Genomic DNA, 25,742 nt, shown 5'->3' with positions numbered 1-25,742 from the left:
TTATAACGTTTCCGCTGTCCTCCTTTGGCTCGTTTACCCTGAAGGAGCTCCGCATAAAGCATTTGCTTAGGGAGTCTCGGATCTGGCATGCGAACTATGTGGCCTGCCCAGTGAAGCTGATCAAGTGTGGTCAGTGCTTCAATACTGGGGATGTTAGCCTGGTCGAGGTCATTGATGTTGGTCCGCCTGTCCTCCCAGGGGATTTGCAGGATCTTGCGGAGACATCATTGGTGATATGTATCCAGCGACTTGAGGTGCCTTCTATACATCGTCCATGCCTCAGATCCATACAGGAGGGCGGGTATTACTACAGCCCTATAGACCATGAGTTTGGTGGTAGATTTGAGGGCCTGGTCTTCAAACACTCTTTTCTTCAGATGGCCGAAGGCTGCACTGGCACACTGGAGGCGATGTTGAATCTCCGCATCAATGTCTGTCTTTGTTGATAAGAGGCTCCCGAGATATGGGAAATGGTCCACGTTGTCGAGGGCTGTGCCGTGAATCTTGATGATTGGAGGGCAGTGCTGTGCGGCGGTGACAGGCTGGTGGAGGATGTTCAGCATAAGGCCCATGCTTTCATATGCCTCAGTGAATACATTGACTATATCCTGGAGTTCAGCCTCTGAATGTGCGCAGACGCAGGCGTCATCCGCGTACTGCAGCTCAATGACAGAGGTTAGGGTGATCTTGGACTTGGCCTGGAGGCAGCGTAGGTTAAACAGTTTCCAACTGGCTCTATAGTTTAGTTCCACTCCAGCGGGAAGCTTGTTGATTGTGAGGTGGAGCATGGCGGCAAGGAAGATTGAGAAGACGGTTGGAGCAATGATGCAGCCCTGTTTGACCCCGGTCCGGATGTGAATTGGGTCTGTAATGGATCCGTTGGTAAGGATCACGGCCTGCATGTCATCGTGAAGCAGGCGAAGGATGTTGATAAACTTTTTGGGGGATTCCAAAACAGAGGAGGGTGCTCCCATAGACCCTCATGGTTGACAGTGTCAAAGGTCTTTGTAAGATCGAGAAAGGCCATGTATAAGGGCTGGCGCTGCTCCCTGCATTTTTCCTGCAGCTGTCGCGCTGCAAAGATCATGGGCACAGTTGTGAACTGACTGACAATCTCAGGGGAGTATTGCAAGTAGCCTCTGGAATGGTCCAGGCATCGGAAACACTGTTTCAAGATGCTAATAGTCCTCTCTATTATGCTGCGCATCGAAATGTGCAACATGTTGTATTCCCGGTCAGCTTCTGTGCGGGTTACGCGTAGGGGCATCATGAGTCAGATGGCGATGTCATATCCTTTGTCTCCCAGCAGCCAGCTCTGCCCTTCTGGCTGCTGCTGAAACATGGCAGATATAGCGCTCTCACGTAGGATGAATGCATCGTGGGTGCTCCCAGGGTATCTTGCATCAACTGACATGATGCGATGCATGTCGTCACACATGAGCTGCACATTCACGGAGTGGAAGCCTTTTCTGTTCCTGAACATCTCGGAATTCTTCAAAGCTGCTCCAAAGTGATGTAGGTACAAATAATGCAGCCCTGTACCTTTGGGAAGCCAGCAATCCTGGAGAAGCCCACAGCCCTGTCACGCAATACCTGGGCGGTCATGGAAAACTTTATGTAGTCATTCCTCTGGGCATATAGTGCAGCAGTCACCTGCCGAATGCAGATATGTGTTGCATGTTGAGAAATGGTGCACACATCTTCAGTTGTGGCCTGGAATGATCCAGATGCATAAAGTGAAAGTGCAGCTGTAACCTTTACTTCAACCAACAAAGCAGTTCTCCTGACGCTTCTAGGGTGCAGGTCTGCTTTTACTAACTCACAGATCTCGGTTACAACTTATTTGCGGAAACGCAGCCTTCTACACAGTCTGCATCACTCGGGTGCAGGTATGAATGCCTATCTCGATATACCTGATGTGGGTAAGGCCTCCTGCCCATCATCCTACGTTCTCTGAGGTTCCTCATGTGATGATGTCGAATCAATCATTTCCTCTACAGCACCATCATGCAGAAGGTTTGCGCAAGGTATGACATTGTCATTATTGCCCTCATAATTAAATTGTAGCTTTGCAGGAAGCTCAAAACAGCAGGACAAGGAATTAAACTTCTTTCCTCTCCCTCTATCTTCGCTGTCTCCCCAAGGTCGACGTCCTAGTATGGACCACATCCTGGTCTGCGCATGCACAATAGAATTGCTCAGAACGGGAAGCTAGGCATTCAATGAAGACATTTGGGGCAACGAAGTCTAATGCAATTCTTTAATTTTAGATTTTTTGTAAAGGTGCACCCCACCACCGACCGAACGTTTCCTCACCGGGTTCAAGGGTCAGCCGGCAGAATCGTTCACTCGCCTGGACACAGGGGCTCGGCATCCACCCACCACCGCCCCTCCCCTCCCACCCGGAAATCGTTTGAAGCTGCTGTATGGTGTAAGGCTTCTCATCCAGTCAGTTCGGCTTCCACCCACCCGCCCCCCCACCCCGCCCGGGCTTCTTTTGAAGCCGAGCCCTGAACCCCTGACCCCTGCGTCTGGGTGAGGGAGGGATTCTGCCAGCCGATGTTCTGACCCTCGAGCCCGATGAGGAGACGTTCGATCGTGGAGTGGCATTTTGAAAAAAATCGAAAATGAAAGATTTGTGAGAGACTTCCATTTCTCCCTTTTGAATTTTAAAAGTTAAGCTTCGTGATGCATGTTCTTTGACTTCTTGACTCCCTCTAAAACTTCGCATAAAAACAATGGCGTCTTTCTGTACCGATGTTTGAATGTGCGCTGGTTTTTCTTAAGTGCCCAGAAGGTTTGTTGGGAGTCATCCTAGGAATAAGTTGGTCAAACTTGTTTAAATGTGAAAAACTGGCGCAGACATCAAGTTGTGCCCTCTATGACACAAAAAAATCCTAACCTAAAAAAATCGTAACGAACTGAGTTTTTCTGGCACATAAACTCCCTTGGATATTTTAATTTATGCCAAAAAAAGTAGCGCGCCAAAAAAAGGGCGCAGATAACTGGGAAAAATTAAGCTCATAATCTATTTTCTTCCTCTATTATTTTTTTAGTCATCCTTTGTTGGTTTCTAAAATTTTTCCAATCTTCTAGACTACCACTAATTTTTGCAATATTGTATGCCTTTTCTTGAATTTGATACCATCCTTAATGGGATGATACCATCCTGGATGGGGCTTGAACCTGTGATCTTCTGACTCTGTTGAGAGGTCTACCGACTAAACCAAGCTGACAATTGAGAGAAAGAAAAGCACAGACACACGTGGAGAAAGAGTAATAGACACACATTCCATATCCTTTAATATCCTTGGCTAGCAAAAATCTAACAATCTCAGATTTTAAATTATTAGGAAAAGAGAGCATGACCCATAGGTACACATAGGAAAGAAAGACACACACTGCGACAGACTGTCCACAATCCACAATTTCAGTGATAGCCAGGTTCTTTTCAGGGTTATGACTAGAGTAGCTCCATGTAACAGAACTACAGGAGCTCTTATAGCTACAACTTGGTCATGTGTTCTGTATTAATCTATACATCTCCCACTGACTACCATTTGTAAAGCTTTACACTTTGATTCTCCAATCTGTGAAATTGCCAGACAGTGTCATCACATGGCATTATGACCCTTGTACACAGCAGTTCAACATGAGATGTGCTGCTGGCTTTTCCCCAGAATTTACATAATATTAGCCAGTTTTAGGGCATCAGGAACAGACAGGAGTCTTGAGCAATTATAGAAAATGGGGCTCGTGATGTCCCCTGTCAGGTTTGATTATCACTTTGATTCCAGAAATAAAGAGACCTATCCACTGCTCTACCAATGTCTTTATTATATATGCTTTTAATCAAGCATCAGTTGTGGTTGAGGTGGGTAATCTGCTGTCTCTGCTACTTTTGAATTGGAGGGAGTATCCTAGTGATGAATATTACCTTGATTTTCCATCCCTTGGCAACCTACTTGAGATTTGCAATTCAGTAACGTGAGTGGTTGATAGCACAAACCCATGTTGCATCACTTTGTGAGATGCATTTTCTTTAATAGCAGAAGCATCCATATTTTATTTTCATTTATACACAAATGCACATGTCAAATCTCACAGCCGTAGTACCCACAATATATTTTATTTGATGGTTTTGTATGGAATTATGTGACATTACACGCTACACTAATTTAAATATTTTTCTGAGATTCTTTTTGCTGCTTAATTTCTCCAATGTTGGTTTCTTATCAAGTTCCCCTCTAATTTTAATTTGGGCCTTGTGGCCCCTTTAACAGGCTGCGTGGCCCATTCAAAATTACGTGCATGCACGGTTTTTCCATTGCAAAGCCGGTCCCCCACCCTCCCAAGCTCCACCCTGCACAAACTCATCCAAAACTCTATCCTTTCTTATACCAAGACTCGCTCACCAATCAGCCGTGTCCTCACTGACCTGCACTGGCTCCTTATCCCACAGTGGGCGGACTTCACTTTCATCAAATGCACTCGTGGTCTCACTCCATCTCATCCACCAACCCCTTCGATTCTAATTCCCTCCTTGCACCCTCTGTTGTTCTGAGTCTGGGCTTCTGTGCATCCCATCCCTTGTGTCTGTTCCAACAGAGTCTTCAGCCACCATGATCTGGGAAGTTCATCAGAGCTGCTCCTGCTCCAACATTTTAGCTTTTCCAGAAGTGCAGCAGAAACTCAGTTTACACGGGAGTAGCTCCGATAAAATTTACAGCCAAGGCCTGGAATTCTCTACCTAAATCTTTCTAACTTGCCCCACCTTCAAAAACTTTTTCAAAATCGACATCTTTGATCTCATCTTTGGTCACCACTCAATGCCCCTCTCTTAATCAATGCTCAGGGGCCGAAATTGACAGTTCAATATCATATTTTATCATCTGAGGCACATCATCCCTTATAGAGCACACCCAAATTTTTTATTTTTCCAAAACAAAGGTTATTCACCTAGAACAGTTATTGTATTGGTTTGTCATTACTTGATGTGCACAAGGTCATGCATAATAAGTACATCAGCCATTGCTGAGTAACACAACAATTGAAATTTTAACACTAGTTAAGTGTCACATTGACTTAAATTTAGTAAAGCACAGAAGCCTTCAATAATGTGCCAAGTAATTTGAATATGGATTTTTGCTGACTAAATGTACATATATAACATATATAATCAAGCATTAGCACAATTTTAGCTGCCCAACTTCATTCAAATTAGTTTGAGTGAAAAATATAGGCACTCTCAATATCAAACATGTTCTTTGTCCACTGGTGCTGGCTGGACAATTAGTATCATAAGTTACTTATTTAATTTTCACTATTTTACTGTCTACAGTGCTAGGGTTATACTGAATGAGTTGCATTTAACTCCACACGATGGTGAACCCAATTCATTCCCTTCCTATTTGGATTTTCAGAAGGTATTTGATAAGGTTGTTACACAAGATTAAGGGGGATAATATACTAGCATGGATTGAGGATTGGTTAATGGACAGAAAACAGTGAGTAGGAATTAAAGGGTCATTTTCAGGATGACAGGGTGTAACTAGTGGAGTGCCACAAGGATCAGTGCTTGGGCTTGAGTTATTTCATCATCATAGGCAGTCCCTCGGAATCGAGGAAGAATTGCTTCCAGTCCTGAAGTGAGTTCTTTGGTGGCTGAACAGTCCAATACGAGAGCCACAGACTCTGTCACAGATGGGACAGATAGTTGTTGAGGGAAGGGGTGGGTGGGACTGGTTTGCCGCACGCTCTTTCTGCTGTCTGCGCTTGATTTCTGCATGCTCTCGCCGTTGAGACTCGAGGTGCTCAGCGCCCTCTTGGATGCACTTCCTCGACTTAGGGCGGTCTTGGGCCAGGAACTCTCAGGTGTCAGTGGGGATGTTGCACTTTATCAGGGATGCTTTGAGGGTGTCCTTGCAGCGTTTCCGCTGCCCACCTTTGGCTTGTTTGCCATGAAGGAGTTCCGAGTAGAGCACTTGCTTTGGAAGTCTCGTGCCTGGCATGCGGACTATGTGGCCTGCCCAGCAGAGTTGATCGAATGTGGTCAGTGCTTCAATGCTGGGAATGTTAGCCTGAATGAGGACTGATGTTGGTGCACCTGTCCTCTCAGGGGATTTGTAGGATCCTGCGGAGACATCGTTGGTGATATTTCTCCAGCAACTTGAGATGTCTGCTATACATGGTCCATGTCTCTGAGCCATACAGGAGGGCAGGTATTACTACAGCCCTGTAGACCATGAGCTTGGTGGCAGTTTTGAGGGCCTTTTCTTCAAACATTCTTTTCCTCAGGCGACCGAAGGCTGCACTGGCGCACTGGAGGCTGTGTTGGATCTCGTCGTCGATGCCTGCTCTTGTTGATAGGAGCCTCCCGAGATATGAGAAGTGGTCCATGATGTCCAGGGCCGTGTCGTGGATCTTGATGACTGGGGGGCAGTGCTGTGCGGTGAGGACAGACTGGTGGAGGACCTTTGTCTTACGGATGTTTAGCGTAAGGGGTACTGAGGTGAATGATCAGCCATGATCTTATTGAATGGTGGTGCAGGCTCGAAGGGCCGAATGGCCTCCTCCTGCACCTATTTTCTATGTTTCTATGTTTCTGTAAGGCCCATGATTTCGTACGCCTCAGTAAATACATCAACTATGTCCTGTAGTGCAGCCTCTGTATGCGCAGGTTGAACAGGTTCCCACTGGTTCTGTAGTTTAGTTCCACTCCAGCAGGGAGCTTGTTGTCTGTGAGGTAGAGCATGGCAGCGAGAAAGATTGAGAAGAGGGTTGGGGCAATGACGCAGCCCTGTTTAACCCCGGTCCGGATGTGGATTGGATCTGTGATGGATCCGTTGGTAAGGATCACGGCCTGCATGTCGTCGTGGAGCAGGCGGACGATGGTGATGAACTTTTGGGGGCATTCGAAACAGAGGAGAACACTCCATAGATCCTCGCAGTTGACAGTGTCAAAGACCTTTGTAAGGTCGAAGAAGGCCATGTATAAGGGCTGGCGCTGTTCCCTGCATTTTTCCTGTAGCTGTCACGCTGCAAAAATCATGTCCATTGTGCCCGTAGGGAATGAAATCTGCACTGTGACTCCGGGAGGAGCTTCTCGGCCACGGGAAGAAGACGGTTGAGGAGATTCCTCAGTCGTTGCCGCAGTCGGACTTGTCCCCTTTTTTAAAGATGGTCACGATTATTGCATCTCTGAGATCCCCCAGCATGCTCTCCTCCCTCCAGATGAGGGAGATGGCGTTGTGCATTCGCGCCAGCAGTGCCTCTCCGTCATACTTCAATGCCTCAGCAGGGATTCCATCCGCACCTGTAGCCTTGTTGTTTTTGAGCTGTCTTATGGCTATTTGTACCTTGTGCAGTGTTGGGGTCTCACTGAGGTGGTGGCGGGTAGCATGCTGCGGGATGGAGTCAAGAACACTCGAGTCAAAGTTCGAGTCTCGATTGAGGAGATCTTCGAAGTGCTCCTTCCAGCGGGCCCTGACTGCCTCGGTGTCCTTGATGAGTGTTTCCCCATTCTTGACCAGCAGTGCGGTGGGGCCTTGGTTGTTGGGCCCGTAGGTGGTCTTGACTGCGATGAAGAATCCTCACACATCATGGTGGTTGGCCAGCTGCTGTATCTCCTGTGCTTTCTCCATCCACCAACTGTTCTTTAGAACCCGGGTTTTTTGTTGGACCTCAGCCTTGAGCCGTCTGTAATGCTGTTTTGCTGCTCCCGCATTGGGTTGTTGTTTAAGGCTCAGAAATGCCTTGCGTTTGCGATCTATTAGCTCTTGGATCTCCTGATCATTCTCATCAAACCAGTCCTGGTGTTTCCTGGTTGAATAACCGAGTTATTTACAATCTATATCAATGACGTAGATATGGGGATCAAGTGCAATAAATCCAAATTTATTGACAATACAAAGCTAGATGGGAAAGTACGCTGTGAGGAGAACTTAAAGGTATACAGGCCTGTTAAGTGAGTGGGCAAAAAGGTGGCAGATGGAGTATAATGTGGGGAAGTGTGAAATTATTCACTTTTGTATGGAAAAGCAGAATGGAAAAGTAGAATATTTTTTTAAATGTGAGAGACTAGTAAATGTTGGGATTTGGGGGATCTTTGTAAACAAATCACAGAAAGTTAACATGCAAGCACAAGTAATTGGGAAGGCAAATGATGTGTTATCCTTTATTGCAAGGGGTTTGCAGCATAAGAATAAGGAAGTCTTTATGCAATTATGTCATCATCATCATAGGCGGTCCCTTGAATCGAGGATGACTTGCTTCCACGTCAAAAAGTTCACAGGTGTTTCAATGTCGGACCTAAAAATTCCAGGTCCCGAACTAAATCTTGAAGGGTGGAAGATGCCTGTGCGTGGATTATATAGAGTTTTGGTGAGACCACAACTGGATTACTGTGTACAGTTTTGGGACTAGATTTTACACTTTTTTTGCATGCATAACGCCCACTTAACATCCATTTTACCACCGAAATGACATATAATGCCCAGATATCGCCCATTTAGCCTCAAAATGGAAAGTGACGCCCATTTTTCGGACACATCGTCGAACGTTACTTTCCCCATGTGTGTAACGCCGGGAAAAAATACCGCCCGCCCACTTTCTTTGGGTGGAATCATCAGAATGGGCGAAATCAATGCCCATAATATCACCCAGCGTTACTTTCCGCACGTAATTAATGCCGAGATTTATTAATACCGACCGCCCACTTTTTTTTGTCATAAAGATCAAATTTGCTGAAACTAACGACCAGGAGATCGCCCATGGTCACTTTCACCACCTCGCACACATCTCACCCACAATATCGCTCGCCCAAAACACCGCTCAGAAAAAGTTGAACTGTTCTGATGAATCACAGCGGTGTGGGTGCCATTTTTAAAATTGCAGGTCGCTACATTCAAAAGGCTGCTTCAACTTCGGAGGAGTTTGCATTGACTCTGGAGTTCTTCTCAGGTGAAGTGACCATCTCAACAGACATATTTTCAGACTCTGGACTATTGGGGGTTTACTCTAAGTGTACTTTAGTGAGGAAATTATTGCTTCTGATCAATCGCTATTATACTTTCATTGCAATGGGGCCAGCTATTTCTCAGCCTGCATCGATTAATATGCAGATGCTGCAGAGTGCAAATGACACGATGTCTGATGCACATCATTATGTGCCCAATTTAAGACGTGCCAGAATGAGGAGGAGGTTCAGAACATACACACCCCACACTTACAGGGGAAAGAGGTCTTACCTCGACGTGTCCGAGCATACCTGCCTTCGGAGACTGCGCTTCCACAAGGTGCTGATCAATGAAATATGCGAGCTCATCAGGCCACATGTGCAGCTTGCCATCAAAACATTAGTGTCGGTCGAGGTCAAGGTCACCACGGCACTGTCTTTCTACGCGTCCGGTTTCTTTCGGGACTCCGCGGTCAAGATTTCCCCTCTGTCTCACCATGCCACCCATCGCTGCATTGGACAGGTCACGGAGGCCCTGTACGCATGTAAGATGGACTTTATCAGCTTCCCCATGACCATGGAGGCTCAGACTGACAGGGCTGGAGCATTCTACTGCATCGCTAAGTTCCCCAGGGTGCAGGGAGCAATACAGTGCACTCACATCGCCATGCGGGCACCTTCTCAGGACCAAGAGCTTTTTCGCAACAGAAAAGGATTTCGCTCCCTGAAGGTCCAACTAGTTGTCGACCACAACCAGATCATAATGGCAGTGAATGCCAAATGTCTGGGCAGCTTCGATGAGGCTCACATCCTGCGTGAGAGCGTTGTCTCTGACATGTTTAAGAGTCAGCCACAAGGACAATGCCAGATGCTTGCTCACAACCGATATGGCCTAGCCACCTGGCTGATGACCCTGCATGACACCCACACCAAGGCCGAGAAGCGATACAACCAGAGGCACAGAGACACACACAATGTGGTCCAGAAAACAACAAGTGTGCTTAAGCCGCGCTTCAGATGCCTGGACCACTCAGGAGGGTACAACCCTAAGCAGGTAGCTAAAATCGTGGTCGTGTGCTCCATGTTGCACAACCTAGCTATCGTGAGGGGAAAAGAATTGCGAGAAGGCACTGATGCTTCACCTCAGGAGAGAGAGGAAGAGGAGGATGAGGGGCTGGACTCTGATCTAGGGCCAGACAATACGGCTGGCTATGCAACCATGCCCACACCTCGGTCCAGACCGCAGGAAAGGGCCCGTGATGGCTACATAGTTGCAAGACTCTTACGTCAGGAGCTGATAACTGAACGATTTGCCTAAAAGAACGTTGCTGTGACTGACAACGCTGACACACTGCTGTTTGTGTGTAGCTCAGACATCAATGGTGCCCATCACCTTGGTGCCAGTTAAAGTTTAAGTTGATTGAAGTTAAGTTTTATTTAACCCTTTCATGTTAAGGAATCACTAGTGTGTAACAGTTCAGCTATCTGAGACAATGCGCAACAAGGTTATGTTGAATAAAAAAACTTTTATACCAAACATTGGTCTGAAATCATAAGTATCATGGCCAAAAACACCCCACCCCCGCCCACACCTGACTTTTTCGGCCATTGACATTCAATCAAATGGTTAACATGTCCAGCAACACAGAATACAAATGCAAAGCAGGAGGGTGACCCCACTCTCCCTATACATTACAACAATTGCATACACCCCGATGGAGATATAACACAGCCATCACCTGCGGACATGCACCTCACTTTCCTTCACCCCTCCCCTTCTTCTCCCCACCCCTACCCCTTCCCTTCCTCGCACCGCCTGGCCGATGAGCTCCTCAGGCGATGCTTCATTGGGGGGGATGAAGGCAGAGGCGGTGGTTGCATGGGTACGGGAGCAGGGTATGCCGAGGGGGGGAACATTCTCTAATCCAGAAGCAGTATCTTGGTCCTGCCTGTCATTGGCAGTGATGGTGCGGAACCTAGGGGTGGAGTGCCACACTCCGGGACCACTGAAAGGCCTGTGCCAGCAGTGTTCCTGGCTATCGCATCCAGGGCCTCCGCGGAACATACTCAGTCATGGTGGCCAGCTGATATGCCTCCCAATGCTTCGAGGATCTGGTCACCAATGTCTATAGTCCTCCTGGACAACTGTACCATCTCTCCGCTGTCATGTGGCGCTCGTGGAACAGACCTGCTGTGTCCATGAAACCTCAGCGAGATTAGCGCCGTCCTGGGGACAAATGGGGTGCCCTGTGGTGAGATGCTTGGGGCCAGTACCTTCAGAGTGGAGGTGGGAATGACCGGAGGAGCACTAGATGGCCTTGGGGTGGAATGCCTTCTGGAACCTGGTGGTGCAGGTTCCTCGAAGTCTGTGCTCTCATCCGTGGAGAACAGACTCAGCGGATTGACGGGCGAGAATCGGAGCTCCTCAGCACCAGATGTAGGATCATCCGGTGAGTCCAGCCCTGGGCCTCTGTGATCTTGCCTGGGGCCGTGCTGCTGGCTGAGCTGCAAAACACAAATTAGGTTATTAGAGGAGAAGGGGGTGCTAACTTCACAAGGTGAGTCCAGCGCTACACACAGCATATGCACGACAAAAGCACCACCGCTCTCAAAATCATCACAGATGTCACATTTCATGACCATCAACACATTCTGCAGTGCAATGATTTTCATTAGGCCAGCATTATTTATAGGACAATTTTGTAAATCATCTATCATATATGATTGTTCGGATATGAGTGGGTGTGACGTCTATTGACATGACATCATGCAATGGTGTAAACTTTACTCAGGTCGCATCACTTCAGGGTCTGCAGCTCCTTGTGTGGCCATCAGGGTGTGCCTCCCCAATAGTGTGAGCACCCGCTCCTCCATGTCAGTGATGTCGCTGACGACTGGTGGTCCCCCCACCCATTCACCTCAGCACGGACCTCATCGTCGATAGCTTCTTCTGTAAAAGGTGACAGGATGACATGGCATGAGATCATTGCATGATATCATTGCTAGGTACTGTCACAGAGACTGATACAACATATAGCCGACAGATGTAATCATGATTATTATGATAATTATCAATCTTTACCTAAAGACGTGCACCGTGAGCGCAGGCTTTGAGTACAACATTCCCGGTAAAAGTGAAAGACCTTACATCTGCTGATAGTCACTCATGACTGTTACAAATCAAATTATATAAATATATAAGTACATGTAAATCAATGTAATACATACTCTTGTGGATCCCACAAGGTCGTTCCATCGTTTGCGGCGTTGGTTGCCCTCACACACCTCATTGGTCGCCGATGAGACCACCTCTGCTATCTCAGCCCATATCTTCTGGTAGGCCTTTGGAGTGGGCTTCCCGCGCACTCCCTGTGTCAAATCACCCCAGCGTGACTCGACCTCCTGCAGGAGGGAGGCATTTGCCTTGTCCGAGAACCTCCTCGCTCTTTTGCGCCCTTCAATGTGCTCCTCTCCCAGCTCACTGCTCTCGCCAGCGTCAGTCTCCACAGCATGCTGTGATGCCTCCTCCTCTCCCTCCATTATATGCACCAAATTCGGGCAAATACCTGGCTGGTAACAGCAAATTTTTTTTGCCTACTTGCTGTGAAGTTCTACACTCTCCCTCCTTCCTCCCAAAGCAACCACACCACACCCAGACAGGCCTTCAGCCCCTCTCAGCTCCCTCTTTTTCTGTCTCTTCTTCTGCGCATGTCATGATAATCCTTGACCTCCTGAATCGTGGGAAACGAGCGTTGCCATGCCTTTGCTAAGGATGGTGACACTTTACGGTAGAAGGTCAGAGAGATTTAACACTGCCACCCATTTCATATCGCTCGCGGTAACGCCCAATTTAAAAATTGGAGACTAGGGGCTTTGAGAATGGGTGACAAGCTGGCGATCTGAAAACCCATTTTTACCACCCATGCCAGAAATACCGCCCATTTTTGGGCGATCTGCACAAAAGTGTAAAATCTAGCCCTTGGTCTCTTATCTAAGGAAGGATATATTTGTCTTAGAAGGGGTGCAACAAAGATTCACTAGATTGATTCCTGGGATGAGAGAGCTGTTCTATGAGGAGAGATTGAGTAGAATGAGTCTATATTCTCTAGAGTTTAGAAGAATGAGAGGTGATCTCAGTGAAATATATAAAATTCTTAATGTGCTTGACAGTTTAGATGCTGAGAGGCTGTTTCTTCTGGCTGGAGAATCTAGAACTAGGATCAGGATAAGGGGTTGATCATTTAGGAATGAAATGAGGAGAAATTTCTTCTCTCAGAGGGTTGTGCATCTTTGGAATGCTCTACCCCTGAGGTCTGTGGTGCTCAGATGTTTATATTCAAGGCTGAGGTCGATAGATTTTTGGACACTAAGGGCGTCAAGGGATATGGGGATAGTGCGGGAAAGTGGAGTTGATGTAGAAGTTCAGCCTGATCTTATTGAATGGCGAAGCAGGCTTGAGGGTCATTTGGCCTACTCCTGCTCTTATTTTTATGCTCTTGGGGCCAAACTTGGTCAAGGCCTCCGCCTGCCCCCCAAGTGCCGCTCAAAGTGTCGTCGATGGCCGCCGAAGTACCAGACGGTAGTTTTGGCGGGGTTTTCATCGCCGAGGTCCCACGAAGGTCGGCGGGTGGCAAATCAGTGACGTACGGCGCTAATCTGGGTGGCAGCAGGCGGGCGGTCTCATTCTCAGGGGCAGAGATGCTTTCTACCCAAGCACCGCCGAGGATGGAGTCAGGCCCACGGAGGATCGAAGAAGTAAAATTAAAAATCATCACCAACAAAAAGATAAACATCTGAGTACCTTCAGGGGACCCCATCCAGGTAAGTACCTGTAAAGAAATAATTGAAAAACATTCCACTTACCTTTTTTATGGGATCTTGACACACACCGTTCAGGATAGAGCAGCCTCCACACAGCGGTCCACCGCCGTCCTGCTGCCGATTCCAGCCAACTTCTGCCCTCATCAATCTGGCATCTCGGCGGGCAGGAGTCTACTTACGCGCATCTGCCATCCGCTGATGTTGGCGGGTGCTTCCCGGTGTCTCTCCCCTCCCGCCCGCTCCAGGCCACGTTGAAAGTGGCACTGGGCGGTTCAAGCAGAGGAATATCGGTGGCAGTGGGCTGCAGTCGGCGGTGAGTTCATCAAAATTGGCCCCCTTATGTATAGCTGACAGGTTGACAGCTTTCAGTTTACAAATATGTCCTGGTGCGTTTAAGTCTATTTTAATGCATTCCTGATAAGCTGCTAGTTTCATACAACAACATCCTTCAATGTTGGACAGACGAGTGTGACGGATTTGCCTCCTCTGGTCACTTGTGTTTACCTTGGAGATGTCAGCAAAGTTGATTTTCATTTCTAGCTGTATTATTATTTTTCTTTTCAATTTGTTTTATTTATTTCTTCTCATCCTGGTAAACTTAACCTTACCTTCTGTTCTAAAAAACTTAACTCGTACCTCCAAGTAGTATACTAAAACATATTCTTATATGTGACTAGACTTAGATCTGTTGAAGTCACATTCTTCATATTTTTTCAGCTTAAAAGACTTGCTCCATAAGCTGTTCTAAATTATCAGATTTCTTTCAAACTGTCTTGACTTCACTTCTCAACACCCAATTTCCTACAATGATCGTTCATTCTTAATTGTGAAGATTCTTGGCTATCCAAGTTAGCTGGCAATAATTCGATATGGGTGCAGAGGAAAATTTGCATGGATGATGCAAAACTCTTGAAAAGTGCTGTTTTTGGTGCCGTTGCCCTTTTATTGCCTTTGCAGCTGGTCCAAGGCTGGACCTCTCCCCCATCTTGATGTTGCAGAGGTTACATCACCCAGGATTTACTGGAGCTCTGTGGCCAGAGTTCTCTAAATTGTCAAATTTAGCCCATATTTTCCTGTCAGTTTAAAACACAAACAATCCATCAAAAGCTGCTCATGGCCTTGTACTTTGTGGGAAGCTGACCCGCTTTCAGTACTGCGGAAGATCTCTCGGGCGATCTTTCTGCAACAGTAACATTTTCCACTTTGTGAATCACATTACTTCTTTGACCTCCACATTTATGATGAAATCTAAAGAAATAAATACTTTTATGAAACATACCAATAACAGTGACTCTGAAAGGTCAGAAAGAAACTAGCTTTGGAATACTTCCAAGCAAAAATGAATAAAGGTGCTACATTATACCAGACTAAAAATACAATATTGTCAAATCATGAAAGATATGACTACATCTAAAATAAAAATTCTAGAATTTCTATGAATATTGTAAAATACAATGATGCAAACTTAACGATGAGATACTACACAAGGTTCTGAACTCTTGGAGTAAAATCCTTTCTTTTGAAAGGTCAATGGTGTTTGTTAGATTTGAAGCTGTTTTATCAATGACTCAAAGGCAGAATCCCAATTTCAGAACCTGACAGCCAGTTCAAACCTTTTTTCTCAACTAACCTTTCACTAGCCGTAGGTATTGTGACAGGTACCATGTTTTTCTTTGGACAAAACGCTTTAACGAGCCTCAGAGTTGACTATGAGATGACATTTGATATGCAGTTGCTACAGTTACTCTATGTCCCTCATTGTGAAGGATGTTCTAAGGCAAAGGTTTTCCCCATAGCCTAAACCTTTGACTGGACTCTCAGGTTTTTCGTGACAACCTGTGAAATATAACAGATACGCTCTCCAAATATTCCTGGTACGATTCTTACAGAGCTTCCAAGTTTAGAAGGCTCAGCTATTGAATCATCTGGGGGATACCTTCTGCTCTCTCTGATTGAATCAAGTCAGTGATTGATATCTGAGTTATTTTGTTCTGATAATTAATGTAACGGGTTTTGCATATTTTGCTTTTTTTGGATCTCTGCCAAAACAATTGTGCAAGTTAATATCAGTTTCCTAATCACTGTTCTCAATGGAGAATGTTAATATAGACAAGTTAATGCATCTGTATTCTCCTAACTTTTCCACACATTGAATGGCATTGCTGATTAAAACGAATCAGAGACCAAGTTAAACATATGAGACCTCAAACAGTTGGGCACCAGAAAGCAAACAATACTTTAATTTATATATTTTTTAATAATTCACATTTTTAAAAATTTGTTTTGATCCATTCATTTAGAAAAATAAATTTCAGTGGTATACTGGAGAGAAAATCAGAAATAAAATGTTGCAGACTGGATTAGATATTATCTCCTTACACATTTGCCCACAGAGCAGAACTGTCTATATTGCGAAAATCCAAGATATGACATTTTCTTTGGTCAGCCAGATGTCTGACAGGTACGCAAACCTACCACCATCTTGAAGAGTCTCCAAATGAAGCTACTGAGATATCTATAGAGGTAGACCTTCTGTATGTCTGATATGACAGTCAGTTCAAACTCTTTTTCTCAATTCACCTTTCACTAGCCATAGTTTGCAACTGCTGTCCTAAACTACAACCCAAATAATATTCTTATCCAAAAGTTATTTTCCTTATCTCTCTATTTAGAGAAGACATTAAGTCCGACTATCTCTCTTTGAAGGCTCCAGGTGGGTCGTGATGATTTGAAAAAGACAGGTTGATAAGTGCCTTCAAAAATTTAACTGGGACTAAACAGATTTATTTTTTTTTAAAGCTGTTTATCAAATGATTAAAATAATTTCATTACACTGTTTATGGCTAGCATTTTGGATCTTTGCTCACATCAGCTGGAAATAACAAGAGAAACGCATTAAAAAATTACACACTTTTGAAACAAAAATGACTGAACAGGCTTGGTTATTCAGTATTACAGATGCCTGCAAGAAGTAGCCCTGTGCAGGCCTAATCTTCTGTCTGGATTCTGAGTTGGGTTTTGGACAAATTCTATGTGTGTGTGTCTATGATAGAAAGATATGGTGCATTATAGGGGCCAGCCATTTAGGACCGAGATGAGGAGAAACTTCTTCACTCAGAGAATTGTGAACCTGTGGAATTCTCTATCACAGAAAGTTGTTGAGGCCAGCTCGTTAGATATATTCAAAAGGGAGTTAGATGTGGCCCTTACGGCTAAAGGGATCAAGGGGTATGGAGAGAAAGCAGAAGTAGGGTACTAAAGTTGAATGATCAGCCGTGATCTTATTGAATGGTGGTGCAGGCTCGAAGGGCCGAATGGCCTATTCCTGCACCTATTTTTTATGTTTACCCATCTCCTGTGGAACTATGATACCAAGTGCATCGTAACAACCTTTGTCACATGAACGCAAGGTAGAAAAGGATGCGAGAGTTCGGGCTCCAGTTAACCTTTTGTGTGTAAAAGATGCAGTTTGTAAGTTATAGTTTTCAAGATGTTTAAATGAAACTGCAATATCCAGTCATATATGGTGGCAATCAGAAAATACAAGCAATTCTTTTTTCAAAATGTAATACTGTTTAATCCATGATATAAAATTCTAAGCTGATGGTATCCACTGGGTGAGATTTTTATTGTATTAAATGGGGAGGTGGGTGTGGGTAATGTTTGCACTGCCGCTAGAAACTATTCTACCTGAGATGTGAAGAGTAAGAGGAAGAAACAAATAGCTTCTCTCATTATATAAATACCCTAGAGAAAGAAGGATGGCATTTGGAAGAAAAGAGAGAAAATAAATCAATATTGCAAATGCACTTTGGAGGGGGAGCAACAAATAATCATTTTGTAATATAAATAACTGAGCAAAAGAGGTTTTGGAGAGGAGATAACACATAACATAACTTGCATCTTAAGTTATTATGTAAAATGGCAGATGAATGGCATTAGAAATATCTGTGAGGCATGTATCTTTCAGTAGCAATAAAATCTGTAATCAATCCATTTCAAGTCAGTTATGTGCTCTCCTCCTTTAGTAAATGCATTATATTACAGTAGTGGGCCAATAACCATTGTATTTAGGATGCAGCTGGATAATGAAAAATGCCAGAAACTGCTAGATTACCTGTGAATGTTGTGAATGAAGATTAACTAGTAAAGACATGCATGGGGGAGACTTTCCCCTTCATTTCCGGCGGGTTTCTCGGCGGGACAGCTTTTTTTGGAAGAGAAACCGCCCGGCGAAAGTTTACCCCTTACTTTTTAAGTAGAACCGTCCACATTCCGGGGAGCAAAGCGCCCATGTACACCTGCGTGCACCGCCGAGAAAAGCGGCAGGAGCGAAGTTTGGCCTCAACGGAAGCCCGTCCAGATCGCTGAGGAAACCACCCACGGGAAGCAGCCTGAAACATGGTGGTAGGTGAGTATCCTGCAAAGAAAGGTAAGTTAAAGGTTTTAAGAAAAAATCTTTTAATTTTAGAACGGCGATTACATTTAAAACTATCTTAGGTATGTTTTTAACCTTTTTATTTTGTAAGTGAAAAAATATTTTTTGAGTTTTCACCCATCTTTAGGCCCAACTGCAGCCTCGGACTAAATTTTAAATACTTACCGTCCATTCAGGTAAGAGCCGTCCATTTTCCCTCGTTTCAGCTTTAACCGTCGAGAAGCCACCGAGAATCTTGGTACAAGATCCATTTTCTCGCCGGGCAGTATTTCTAACCTCATGAATGGAAATTTTCACTGGCATTAATTGTAGAAGCTTAGCAGTCTTTTCTGGGCACCAATCGGGCGGAGAGGGCTTTGGGGAAAGTCTAGCATGAATCTTTCACGTACATATTCTATCAGTGAGCTCGGTACAAGTTGTGAGTGAACTTATGCTAACAGCCTGCTGTCAATTGTTACTCAGTATGTTCCCTCATTGGCCAGTCCTTTATTCAGATGAATGATGATGGATTCAAAATTTCCTGGTGCTTTGTCCTGTAGTTAGAGCAGGCTACTATAACACCTCAAGAGGAAAATACATAGCAGAAAATGATATAAAACTCAATGTCAAAACTTTGATATCAGTGACAAGAAATTGATTTCACAACTGTTAGTTTATTTTATTACAATGATTCTTATAATGTCTGTCACTCTGTACTGCAGTGATTATAACATAGCCATTTTCAAATGTGGGAGAGCCATATCACTCTGTTGAACCATTGCAGTGAGAAAACAGAAAGGTGTTGAGCTGACAGCTTAGTATGTAATATGTCCTTACTATACAGTATAAATGCACATGAGGCCCATACTTGAGAGAAGGTCACTCTGTGACCAGTAATCTTTATTAGCCAGCACTTAAGTGGTGAAGGTGGGTGGAGCTTCCACTTTTACACCTGAAAGCCCAGGTTAAGAGTGTCTCCCACAAGTTCACCACCTAGTGGTCAATGTTCTCATGGTGTACAACATAGGTCAGTTTCTACATGGGTTATAATGACAGTTGAATACATGACATCACCTCCTCCCCAAAGTCTTATTGGGATCACAGGTTAAGTCTCTCTGGTGGATTACGCTCCCTTGTGGAGCGACTGAGTTGGGGCTCCGGTTGTTGGGCGCTGGCCTGAGTGTCTGCTGTTTGCGGTGCCTCAGGCCTGTCCGGACTGCCCACAGTGACTGGGCTCTCCTCCACTTGGTTCTGGTGTTCGGTCACCTGTGGTGGAGTGAACTCTACATCGTGTTCTTCCTCTGCTTCTTCTATGGGGTTGCTGAACCTCCTTTCTGTTTGATCCACGTGTTTGCAGCAGATTTGTCCATTGGTAAGTTTAACTACCAGAATCCTATTCCCCTCTTTAGCAATCACAGTGCCTGTGAGCCATTTGGGCCCTGCAGCATAGTTGAGGACAAAGACAGGGTAATTGACATCAATACATCGCGCCCTCGCATTCCCGTCATGGTAGTCACATTGTGACTGGCGCCTGCTCTCAACAATTTCTTTCATGGTGGGGTGTATAAGCGATAACCTGGTTTTGAGCGTCCTTTTCATTAGCAGCTCTGCAGATGGAACCCCTGTGAGGGAGCGTGGTCGGGATCTATTGGCTAACAGGAGGCATGATAAGCGGCTTTGTAGGGAGCCCCCTTGGATTCTGAGCATCCCCTGTTTGATTATCTGCACTGCCCGTTCCACCTGGCTGTTTGAGGCCGGCTTGAATGGTGCCATTCTGACATGGTTGATACCATTTCCTGCCATGAAGTCCTGGAATTCAATGCTTGAATCTGGGGCATGACTATTCGGTTTCCCCATAGTAGGCAATCGGCCTGAATCGAGAGTTCATCCTTGCACCTGTGAAATGGTTTAAATTCCTCGGGGCATGCCCTGTACGTGTCTGCCCAGTCCTCATTGTAAAGCACGGGCCATTGTCGCTGACCAAGGCGTCCGGTAGACCATGGGTGGCGAATATTGCTCGTAGACTTTCTACCGTGGCAGAGGATGTGCTTGAATTAAGGATGTCACACTCGACCCATTTGGAGTAGGCATCAACTGCAACCAAAAACATTTTTCCCATGAAAGGACCTGCATAGTCCACATGGATGCATAACCATGGCTTGGCGGGCCCGGACCAGGGGCTAAGGGGGCGTCCCTGGGCGCACTGCCCAGCTGGGCACACGTGCTGCACCTGCGAACACAAAGTTCCAGATCTGCATCTATCCTTGGCCACCAAACGTGTGACCTGACAATTGTCTTCATCATGACAATGCCCGGATGCTCATTGTGGAGTTCTCTGATGAACACCTCTCTGCCCATCTGGGGCATGACTACTCGGTTTCCCCATAGTAGGCAATCGGCCTGAATCGAGAGTTCATCCTTGCACCTGTGAAATGGTTTAAATTCCTCGGGGCATGCCCTGTACGTGTCTGCCCAGTCCTCATTGTAAAGCACGGGCCATTGTCGCTGACCAAGGCGTCCGGTAGACCATGGGTGGCGAATATTGCTCGTAGACTTTCTACCGTGGCAGAGGATGTGCTTGAATTAAGGATGTCACACTCGACCCATTTGGAGTAGGCATCAACTGCAACCAAAAACATTTTTCCCATGAAAGGACCTGCATAGTCCACATGGATGCATAACCATGGCTTGGCGGGCCCGGACCAGGGGCTAAGGGGGCGTCCCTGGGCGCACTGCCCAGCTGGGCACACGTGCTGCACCTGCGAACACAAAGTTCCAGATCTGCATCTATCCTTGGCCACCAAACGTGTGACCTGACAATTGTCTTCATCATGACAATGCCCGGATGCTCATTGTGGAGTTCTCTGATGAACACCTCTCTGCCCATCTGGGGCATGACTACTCGGTTTCCCCATAGTAGGCAATCGGCCTGAATCGAGAGTTCATCCTTGCGCCTGTGAAATGGTTTAAATTCCTCAGGGCATGCCCTGTACGTGGTTGCCCAGTCCCCATTCAGAACACATTTCTTGACTAAAGACAGTAGCGGGTCCCTATTTGTCCAGACTTTAATCTGACGGGCTGTAAAAGGTGAGTCTTCACTTTTGAAAGCTTCAACAGCCATGACCATCTCAGCAGCATGCTTGGTTGTCCCCTCGGTGGTAGCTAGTGGGAGCCTGCTGAGTGCATTGGCGCAGTTTTCAGTGCCAGGTCTGTGCCGCATTGTATAATCATAGGCGGCTAACGTGCGGGCCGATGCATTTGCATTTATGGCCTCGTTGTCGGCCAAAAGGGACGTTAGGGGTTTGTGATCTGTCTCCAGCTCAAATTTCCTGCCAAACAGGTACTGGTGCATACTGCTATACACATGCAAGCGCTTCCTTTTTTACCATCCCGTAGCCCCTTTCTGCCTGGGACAGACTTCTGGAGGCATAAGCTACCGGCTGTAACTGACCATTGGCATTAACATGCTGCAACATACACCCGATCCCATAGGACGACACATTGCACGTTAAAACAAGTTTCTTACATGGGTCACATAGTGTTAACAGATTGTTAGAGCATAACAGATAGCGTACGCAATCAAAAGCTCTTTCCTGGCTATCCCCCCAGACCCAATCGCGACCTTTGCATAGGAGCATGTGTAGTGGCTCTAACAGCGTGCGCAATTTTGGAAGAAAGTTATCAAAATAGTTCAGGAGCCCCAGGAATGAACGCAGCTCCATCGTGTTGCAGGGTCTGGGTGCTCTCTGGATCATTCCGTTTTGGACGCAGTAGTTCTGATCCCGTCTGCTGCTACCCTCATCCCCAGGAATTCTATCTCTGCAGCTAGGAAGACGCACTTCGCCTATTTCAGTCGCTGCCCTACCCGGTCCAGTCTGCATAGCACCTCCTCCAGGTTGTGGAGGTGTTCTTCAGTATCGCAACCCATGATGAGGATGTTGTCTTGAAAAACCACCGTCCTTGGAATCGACTTGAGGAGGCTTTCCATATTTTGTTGAAAGATCGCGGCGGCCGAGCGAATCCCGAACGGACATCTGTTGTACTCAAACAACCCCTTGTGTGTCGTAATGGTGGTCAGCTTCTTCGACTCACTTGCCATCCCCTGTATCATGGAAGCTGAGGTCAGGTCCAATTTTGAAAAAAGTTTGCCACCGGATAGCGTCGCAAAGAGGTCCTCCGCTCTCGGTAGCAGGTACTGGCCATGGAGTGACACCTGATTGATGGTGGCCTTGTAATCACCACATATCATAACCAACCCATCCGCCTTGAGCACCGGCACAATCAGGCTCGTCCAGTCACTGAATTCGACTGGCGAGATGATGCCTTCCCTCAGCAGACGGTCCAATTCGCCTTCTATCTTTTCCCTCATCACGTACGGCACCGCTCTGGCCTTGTGGTGTACTGGCCTGGTGTCCGGTTTATGTGAATCACTACCTTAGTCCCCATGAAAGTGCCATTGCCGGGTTGAAATAATGAGTCAAATTTGTCCAGGACCTGTAAGCATGATATTCGCTCCACAGAAGAAATTGCATTGACATCACCCCATTTCCAGTTCATGACAGCAAGCTAACTCCTCCCCAGTAGTGCAGGACCATCCCCCAGGACAATCCAGAGTGGCAACCTGTTCTCCGAATCTTTGTGGGTCACGACTACCGTGGCGCTGCCTAGCACCAGAATGATCTCCTTTGTATATGTCCGTTGCTGTGCGTCAATCGGCAATAATTTTGGCCTCCTGGCCTTGGACGCCCACAACTTGTCAAACTGTTTGATACTCATCAGGCTGGCCCCTGTGTGGAGCTCCATTGATACTGGGATGCCATTGAGGAGCACTTTCATCATTATCGGTGGCGTCCTGGTGTATGAACTGTACATGTGCTCCACATGAACTCGCTGAACTTCAGCTTCCAAGGATTTCCCCCAGTGTTCATTTGGCCTCGTAGGGCTTACATCGGGCCCGTCCTCCTTGTACATCAACCTGGCTGCAAGCTTCCTGCACATACGCGCTAAGTGACTGCTGACATTGCAGTATCTGCAGGTATATTGCTGATACATGCAAGCTCTGGCTGGGTGTTTGCCTTCACACCTCCAACATGAGTCATTGTTGGAAACAAAAGGTCCATTATCAGTCGATCGTCTCTGACTGTCTCTGTAACTGTCCTTAAGCGCACCATTGACAGGTGTTGATGGCCCCATTACTGGCCGCATTGTCCCTTGCGATGGCATGAATCGCCGTTCAGCTAGCCATTGTCTCTGTTTAATTCCCCCTTTGGGTTCGACTACATGCTCGGGCGTGTCCGATTGCCCCTGTCTGCCTGGAGAACTGTATCCCGCGTTAACAATGTTGACTCCCTGTCCATTTGCTGCATTTAAACCAAGATTTTTGTCAAAAATCATTCTGGTCTCTTTCTCCCCTGAGATAAATGTCTGGGCCATCAAAGCCACCGTTTCCAGGGTCAAGTCTTTGGTCTCAATCAGTTTCCTGAAAACCCCAGCGTGCCCGATGCCCTCAATAAAAAAGTCCCACAGTATCTCCGCTCTGCAAGCATCTGGGAACTTACATAGGCTCGCCAGTCGCCAGAGGTCTGCCACGAAGTCTGGAACGCTTTGCCCTTCTCGCCGCCGGTGCGTGTAAAACCGGTGTCTCGCCATGTGCATGCTGCTCGCCGGTTTAAAGTGTTCCCCGATCAACTTACTGAACTCTTCAAAAGTCTTGTCCGCCGGCTTCTCTGGCGCTAGAAGGTCCTTCATCAGGGAGTACGTCCTGGATCCACAAACCGTCAGGAGATGAGCCCTGCTTTTGTCGGCCGAATCTTGTCCCAACCATTCCTTGGTGACGAAACTTTGCTGTAGTCTCTCAATAAAATCGTCCCAATCATGACTAACACAGTACCTCTCGTCTGTGCTGCTAGTGGCCATGCTCGCATGGTTTAAATCTCAGTTTCTTGTTGCCCATAATATGTCCTTACTATACAGTATAAATGCACACGAGGCCCATACTTGAGAGAAGGTCACTCTGTGACCAGTAACCTTTATTAGCCAGCACTGAAATGATGAAGGTGGGTGGAGCTTCATCTTTTATGCCTGAAAGTCCAGGTTAGGAGTGTCTCCCACAAGTTCACCACCTAGTGGTCAATGTTCTCACGGTGTACAACTTAGGTCAGTTTCTACATGGGTTACAATAACAGTTGAATACATGACAGTATGGATAGAAACTAGTTACAGCTAAGATATGGACAGTGTTTAGACTTGGGGGTAAAATTCCTCAGTGCCCCGTTTGGGGGTGGTAACCCAGTCAGGGCAAGAAATTGCGGTTACCTTCCCTCACAGGAAGTGGAGTGCAATGTCCGGTGCTCACTTCCTGTTGGGACGGTTCGGGTGCACTACTCGGTCGGGTTCAGCAGCGCTAGACGGCTTCTCCGCATACCGCTGATGCGTTTCAATGCCTCCCGCCTTCTGTTAAAGGGGAGGGCCACTGGGGACACTGCAGGCCCTTTGATGGCTTCCAATGGGCCACCAGGGCTGCGTGCTGCTGTGGCACAGCCCGGCATCCAGACAGAGTGCTGGGCTGCACGGGACAGCACATTACAATGGACCGACAGGTGAGTTGGCCAAAAGAAAATGATGGTGCGCGGCACTATTCACCTCCCCTTTAACTTCTGCCCCTGGAGTGGAGGTCAGCCCAGTTCGCATCTCGCAAGGCGCTGACACCGCTTGCGGCAACCTCGTGGGGCACTGGAAAGGGATCACCACGAGGTGCTTAAGGGGTCGCTGTGCATGGCAATGACATTATCGGCAGTTGCGTCACTACCATGTCAGCACCTCAGCTAACTCCTGTACAATTTTGCGGTAGCTGGTCGTGCCCTCGACCCCGCCCGATGAAAACAGTTTTGCGTCCCCAGAGGCGCTAACGCGAGGTGCAGAACAGGGAAATTTCGTCCCCACAATGGATAATAGCGCCAATTGAAAATCGTCTAGGCTGTGCACAAAATTCGTCCTCACTCCTCATTAAAATGATTACAGTCATGATTCTCATCTAAAAAGCCAAGCTCATTGGCGTTACATCGAAAAGGTGAACCAATATTGAGGGCAGACTAAATGCAAGTAATGATTGCCATCGGCATTTTTCAACATATAAAGGGGAGTTTCATTGATGCTGCAGCACCTCATTCTCAGCATTGTTGGGTGTGCAGCTGCCTCACCAAACATAAGAAGAAGGACAAGACGAAGGAGCACAGATTTACAAATCCTGATGGCAGATCTCCGCCCTAGAGAGAGAGGCCGGAGGTTTTCGGATGAAGCATTGGAAGCATTGGTTTTAGCGGTGGAGAAAAGGTGGGCAGTCCTGTACCCGGCAACTCGCAGGAGGCTCTGCCGGACTATGTGGAGGAAAGTGGCACACCACGTCACGGGCAGCACTGTGCTCCCCAGGTCCCACATCCAGTGCAGGAAGAGGTTTAACGATCTCACACGGGTAGTGAGGCTGAGCGAAGGCCTCAACAAATGTTATATACCACCACAAGATTCACACACTGCTCAATGCACCAAACC

Source organism: Pristiophorus japonicus, chromosome 6, assembly GCF_044704955.1.
Source record: "Pristiophorus japonicus isolate sPriJap1 chromosome 6, sPriJap1.hap1, whole genome shotgun sequence".
Classification (NCBI taxonomy): domain Eukaryota; kingdom Metazoa; phylum Chordata; class Chondrichthyes; family Pristiophoridae; genus Pristiophorus; species Pristiophorus japonicus.
Note: the sequence above shows the minus strand (reverse complement) of the source record.